This window comes from Castor canadensis, chromosome 16 (assembly GCF_047511655.1).
Source record: "Castor canadensis chromosome 16, mCasCan1.hap1v2, whole genome shotgun sequence".
NCBI lineage: Eukaryota > Metazoa > Chordata > Mammalia > Rodentia > Castoridae > Castor > Castor canadensis.
The window spans coordinates 20,513,312-20,520,381 of NC_133401.1; the positions used below are offsets into that span (position 1 = coordinate 20,513,312).

The window sequence follows — 7,070 nt, forward strand, 5'->3', positions numbered from 1 at the left end:
ACTCAGGAGATCAAAACCAGGAGGATGGTAATTCAAGGCCAGCCTGGGCAAAAAGTTAGCAAGACCCCATCTTAGCCAACAATCTAGGCATGGTGGCATGCTTCTGTAATCCCAGCCACTGGGACTCAAAGGTAAGAGGATCACAATCCAAGGCCAGCCCCAGGCAAAAAAACAAGACCTTATCTGAAAAATAACTAAGGAAAAAAAAAAAGGGCTAGATACATGACTCAAGAGATAGAGCACCTGCCTAGCAAGTGTGATGCCCTGGGTTCAATCCCCAATAATCCCAAAATTAAAAATGTCAGCTCTCCTTTCCAACTGAGAACAAAGTCTGGGAACTCAATCACCCTGGAACTGGCTACAGGAGACAGGGAGAGGAAACCGCACCCATTTGGGTGTCCCGACCTCCACACCCTGAATCCTGGTGTCCTTCCCTTTCCTGTCAACACGTAGCTGGAGTTCAGAGCCCCATAAAGAGAACTCTGCAGGTTCTGGAAAGAAAAGTGGCAGAGCTCCTTCATTCGGAGGAGGACAGGCTGCTGGCTCTGCAACTGCCCAAACCCAGGCGGACTCTCCTGTAACTGGCCGAAGAATCACTTGTCTCGGAAGGAATCAGTATTCTGTTCCAGCTCCACTAAATAACCACTTGCAATTTTGTCTTCTGATTCAAGTCCAAGCCCCAGGTCGTGACCTGAAACCTAAAGACTACAAGAGCTACAAAGAGTTGATAGAGGAAATGAAACTCCCAGTCAAAAATATTATTAAAATCACTGAAACGGGTAAGTCACCTTCTTCTTTTTACTGTATTGTTCCTGCAGTAAGAAAATAAAGTGCTAAGGCTGCATGCAGTGCCTCATGCCTGTAATCCCAGCTACACAGGAAGCAGAGATTGGGAGGATCGTGGTTCAAGGTTAGCCTGGGAAATAGTTAGCAAGACCCCATCTTAACCAATAAACCATGCATGACGGTATGTGCTTATAATCCCAGCTATGTGGTAAGCTGCAGGTAGGAAGACTATGGTCCAAGTCTGGCCCAGGCAAAAATTTGAGATCCCTTTTGAAAAAAATCACTTAAGCCAAAAGGGTTGAGGCTATGGCTCAAGTGGTAGAGTAGCTGCCTAGCAAGTGTGAGGCCCTGAGTTCAAACCCCAGTACCACCAAAATGTGGTTATAAATATATATGTGTATATTGTTAAAATGTAAAATGATCATACTTCAAACAGTATATTCATTAAGTTTTTAAGTGGGACAGACTTCATTATGTCTTCTCTTTCTGCAGACACCTGTCCCCGTGACAGCAATTAGGTAAGTGGGTATCCACCTAACACCGATGCTCCCGACTTCTAATAATAGGATAAAGATGTATGGTAATCAAAGTTTAGTTGGTACATTCATGTCCTTCAGAGTTGTCCAGGTATTTCTTGCCAAAAGTCACTGTTCACCCCTGAGCAAAACAACTGAACTTCTACTTCAAGAGAAATCCCTTTGCTTCGGGAGCTTATTGTGTGTGGCCGTCACGGTCCCACTCCTGAAGCAGCAGTCTTTAGCTGAGCACAGCAGAGTCACTGGGCGGTGGATCCCCAAGGCCCAGGCTAAGAATAAGAACTTTGCAGAGCCAGTGGCTCACACCTATAATCCCAGCCACTTGGGAGGCTGAGATCGGGAGAATCAAAGTTTAAGATCAGCCAGGGCAAAAAGTTTATGAGACCCCATCTCCAAAATAACCAGAGCAAAATGGACTGAGGTGTGGCTCAAGCGGTAGGTAGAGTGCCTGCTTTGCAAGTGTGAAGTCCTGAGTTCAAACCCCAGTTACACCAGAAGAAAACAAAAGAACTCTGGGGAGTTGCAATTGTCCACATTTACTCAAGTGCTTCAGGGACAGAGAGTGACAGTGACTAGACAGAGCACATCTTTTTTCTGGAGTTTTGCTGTGGTCACTCGCTGCCTCTGTATTTGTCCAAGAATACGGGACAGGGGTTCAGGGAGGAAATAGCAAGCAGGAGATTTTATTAGCTTTGATGGCACTACCTGTTCCAGAAGACACAGACAAAGACAGACGACACACAGGTAGGTGGAAGGATGGGCTAGTGGGTAGATAGATAGATAGACAGATAGATAGATTAGATAGGTGGGTGGGTGGGTGGACAGATGGATGGATGGACAGACAGACAGATAGGAAGATAGACAAATGGATTAATAGATAGACAGACAGGAAGATAGATAGATTAAATAGATGGGTGGGTGGGTGGGTGGATCATTAACAGATAGACAGATAGATAGGAAGATAGATAGATGGATAGATGAATGGATAGACAGACAGGAAGATAGATAGATTAGATAGGTGGGTGGGTAGATGGGTGGATGGATGGAAGGACGGAAAGAGATAGACAGATAGATAGATAGAAAGATAGATAGATAGAATCCAATGTAACATCAGATGTCATCTTTTCTTATTGACGAGTTGAGAAACAACAAATTGCCAGGTGCTGGTGGCTCACGCCTGTAATCCCAGATACTCAGGAGGCAGAGATCAGGAGGATCAAAGTTCAAAGCCAGCCTGGGCAAATAGTTCAAGAGACCTTATCACAAAAATACAGTTCACAAAAAGGGCTAGTAGAGTGGCTCAAGGTGTCAGCCCTGAGTTCAAACCCCAGTACTGCCACCAAAAAGAGACAGACAGAGAGAGAGAGAGAAGTTACAGTGTTTAAATGGAAATGCTGACTACCTTTATATGGTCGTTACACATCACGCACACGTACTCCATTATAACACCACCGCCGCCCATAAACAAGTTCAAATACTGTATGTCAGCTAAAAATAAAATAAGTTCAATCCTGTTTTGGGATATAATCAAAAGAAGACCATGAGTAATCAGCAAGTTTGTGACTGCCAGATCAAGGCGATGTCTTACTTTTTTTTGTTCTTGGCAGTACTGGGATTTGAACTCAGGAACTTGTGCTTACAAGGCAGGTGCTTTACCACTTAAGCCAACACCTCCCAGAATCTTTTGTTTTACTTTATTTTTTTAAATGCCCAGGCCAGCCTGGACCTCAATCCACCTACTGACGCTTCCCTTGTAACTGCAATGACAAGCATACACCCAACTTTTTTCTAGTTGGTTGAGATGGGGTCTTGAGAATTTTTTGCCTGGGCTGGCCTCTAACTACGGTCCTCCCAATAGCCACCTCCCAGGTAGTTGGGATTCTATTAGGTTTGAGCCACTGAGCCCAGCCTCAAGAAAATGTCTCAAAGACACCTAGATAGAACTTAATGGGGGTGCACAGATTACAGCAGAAATATGGGAGATAAACTGGCTATTTGTGATTATCGGTATGCAAACGAACAGCTCTTAAAGAAGCTATCTTTCCTCCACCATCTGTTTTGGGGAACTTTGTCTAGAATCAGTTGACTGAAGCTGTGTGGTTTTATTTCTGGGTCTCCTACTCTATTCCATCGGTCTGTGTGTCTCTCTGGGCCAGTTCCCTGCTGGTTTTGTCCCTGTAGCTCTGTGGTACAGTCTGAGGTGAGGTATTGTGAAACCTCCAGCGTTGCTGTTTTTGCTCACTATTGCTTTGGCTATTCTGGGTCTTTTGTGTCTCTGTGTAAATTTTAGGGTTCTTTTTTCTATTTCTGTGAACAATGTGATTGGAATTTAGATGGGGGTTGCCTTGAATCTGTAGCTCACTTTCAGTAATGCAGCTATTTTAGCAATATTAATTCTGTCAACCCATGAACGTGGGAGGTCTTTCCCTCTTCTAGTGTCTTCTTAACTTTCTCCTTTTTTTTCCTTTTCTGTGGGAGTGGGGTTTTGAACTCAGGACTTTGCATTTGCAAAGCAGGCACTCTACTGCTTGAGCCTCACCTCCAGTCCATGCTGCTCTGGTTATTTTGGAGAGGGGGTCTTGTGAACTATTTCCCCAGGCTGATCTTGAATCAGGATTCTCCCCATCTAAGCCTCCCAAGGAGCTGGGATTACAGGTGTGAGCCACCACGCCTGGCTTCCTTGTTCTTCATTCCACAAGGCCCCAGAAGAGAATGTTTAGTGATCACTTCCCCCGGTGTCTGCTGGGGATGCTGAGTCAAATGCATTTGCTGACTCTCTCCTTCTGTCTTCCAGTCCTCTTCCCACTTCCCGTGACGGTTGCCCTCCATGTCAAGATGGCTAAACGCCTTCTGCATTTGGAAAACACAAACATCCAGGCCGACCGTGTACTTGACCTGTCAGCAGACTCATCCACGCAATGGGAAATCCGCCCTGGTTTTCACATATGCTGCTCTTTCTCACCCTGTGCAAGTGTATTTCACAGGCTGCCCCTTCTCCCCACCATTCTGTTTCTTCATCTTAGGTTATCAGTCTCCTTTCAGAGAATGAGGATGTAGCTCAGTGGTAGAGCGCTATGCAAGTGTCCTGGGTTCAATCCCCACTGCACTCCCAAAAAAAGATTTTAGTTACTCAGTATCAATGTCCTTAGAGAGTATCTTAGGATAGACCAGTAGAGGGCAGCAGTGCAGTGATCTTTATGGCCTGACCCGGATTGGATTTTTTTTCCTGACAAACTGGATTTATTTGGTTTTGGTATTATCTCCCCACCCCCAAAAAAAAGAAAAGAAAAAAATAATGGTGGGCATGGTGGCTCATGTCTGTCATCCCAGCTACCCAGAGGCAGAGAAAGGAAGGATCGCAGTTGGAGGCCACCCTGGCAGAAATGTGAAACTCTATCCAAAAATACTGAAAGCAAAAAGGGCTGGGGCCTGCCTCAAGTTGTAGAGCACCTACTTAGCAATCGCTGACCTCAAACCCCAATCCTCCCAATATGCACCTGCTGAGAGCTGAGATTACAGGTGTGAGTTACTGAGCTTGATGAAAATACTCTTTAAAAATAAAAGTGAATATCATAGAGAGGTTGAATTGGTCAAGTTCACTGTACATATCTGCAGAATTGTCACAAGAAACCCCCTTGAACTATTAATGTATACCAATAAACAAAAGGGAAATAAATCATTTCCAGACTAACAAAAATGTGGGGTGGAACTTGACAGCACAAAATAGGGGAAATAAAGACAGAGGGAGGCAAAGATGCAAAACAACCCAGGGAAAAAACACCAGAGCAGAGAGTATTGCTATATGGCAAATTTAACTGGTACTTGTATAAGAGGTGTCTACACTGCTTTTGCTGAAAACCACTAGCTCCTTACTTGAGCCCAAGACTTAACTAGATACAGGAGAAGCTTGGCATCCCTGTCTCAATTTTGCACCTGCTGTCCTTTGAGCCATTCTATCCTGCAGCCACCTTAGAATAAAGAACGGGCAGGAATGATTGATAACATCTTTATAACAAGACACTAAAATTTTCTGTAAGGAAAAATGGAGATTTGCAGGAGAGACACCCCCCAAGTGAGGACAATTACCTAAAATGACACCCTCAATGTCTTGGGAACCAGTTCGCTCCCCTCAAGTAGTGACAGTGATGACAACTTCTCTGAGACCCTCCAATAACAAGGACTGAGATAAAGGTCACCCAGACCCCACCTGACCACTGGAATACACCTGGTGCTGGCTGGGCCTGTTTCACTCTCCACAACTTTGTCTCTTACCCTAATTCTTTGTCTGCTTGAACCTTTGGCTCGGGGTGAATCCAACTATGATATATTGTAAGAACTTTTGCAAATATCACAATGTACCCCCAGTACAACAAGAATATGATAATAAAATAAAAGAAGAAAAAATAAAGAACTTTACTGAATGTAAAAAAATAAACTTATAGCTCATGTCTGCACCCCAAAGATGGCTGAAGATGGGCCGAGTGCGTACTTTGTCTCTGCCCACAGCACATCCCAGGCTGTGATAAACCTCCTTTCTCTGTCCATCACCCTGTCTCTTTACTTGACGTACAGGGTTGAGTACAGGGTTGATGTATAGAGGGCCCAGAAGTTTGGGCCTGGTGTCTAAAACCCCTGTTTCACTTGGGATCAATAACTCATATGTGTGATCAGATTAGGCGACAGGTGCTGTTAGTCACTCCATGTTCTCCTCATGACAAAACTTAAGTCCCACAGGTAACTGATCACACATTGAAATCATTTCAAAATCCCTAATGCGGTGCACCTCCACTCCCATCCAGACCCAATGCTCAGAAGTTTCTCTTGGCTCCTGCATGTCCTGTCTTTTAAGGGTAGCTGCCACTGAGGCTCTGAAGCCTGTCACTTGTAGATTAACTACAGAGTAAAGCAAGCCCTCCTTTCCCCAGCCCTCCCTGTCCCATAGGACAGAAACACTGTGCACAACAAAAACCAGCCCCCAGCTGCATTACTCCACAGCTGGGTCCAGAGGACTGCAGCTCTCACTGACCTGAGGCTAAAACACAGGACAGCAGAGCCACCCACCCATCTTGGACCCCCATACCCTCCCTTGAAAAAACATTGAAAAGACTCTCCCTTGGCCTGGAGATTGGCTCATGTTGAAATCAGAGTTTGGGACCTAGAGCCTGAACTCCTGGGTTTCTTCACGTCAGGACAGGCCACTTGTCCCTGTATGACAAATAAAGAGCATGGTGCAGGGCAGAGAAAAGAGGTTTATTACATGGCTCAGGACATGCCATGGGCAGAGGCAGAGTGAACACTCATCCCATCTTCAGCCATCTTTGGGTACAGACACAAGCTCTACCTTTAGACAAAGAAGTAGAAGAGGTATGCGCAGTTAAACTGTCCCAGTCACAGGTGTGGCCTGGTTAGTCTTTAGCTCAGTCCTGGTGCTAAAGACTGAGTTATGGAGAAGTTGTTATCCAGAGTCACTGTCGCCTGGCAGGCAGTCAACCTGTGGAGGCTTTACTGTTAGTTGTAGTTTTTGATAGAACAATAATGTCACCATTTTGTGAATCGGCCAAAAATGGCATCCCCGCCCTTAAACAACTTCCCATCCTCTAAGACAGCACATGCACTAACTTCCTTAACCTCCCCCTTCTATAAAAGCCACTCCTCGTCCAGACTCGGGGCTGCACCATCTTTTCCCCAGCCAGCCTGGCAGTTTGGGCCTGCCATTAAACTTTGCTCTATGGACATGAGTCTTATCTT

At 45.1% G+C, this 7,070-nt stretch overlaps 1 long non-coding RNA gene across 1 annotated transcript; it reads left to right on the top strand.

Annotated features, from left to right (window-relative positions):
• The first annotated feature begins 461 nt into the window (after positions 1-461).
• Positions 462-5,695, top strand: LOC141417838 (uncharacterized). Its single transcript, XR_012442453.1, has 3 exons — positions 462-779; positions 1,279-1,304; positions 4,117-5,695. It is a non-coding gene; the product is annotated as an uncharacterized lncRNA (long non-coding RNA).
• The last annotated feature ends 1,375 nt before the right edge of the window (positions 5,696-7,070 follow it).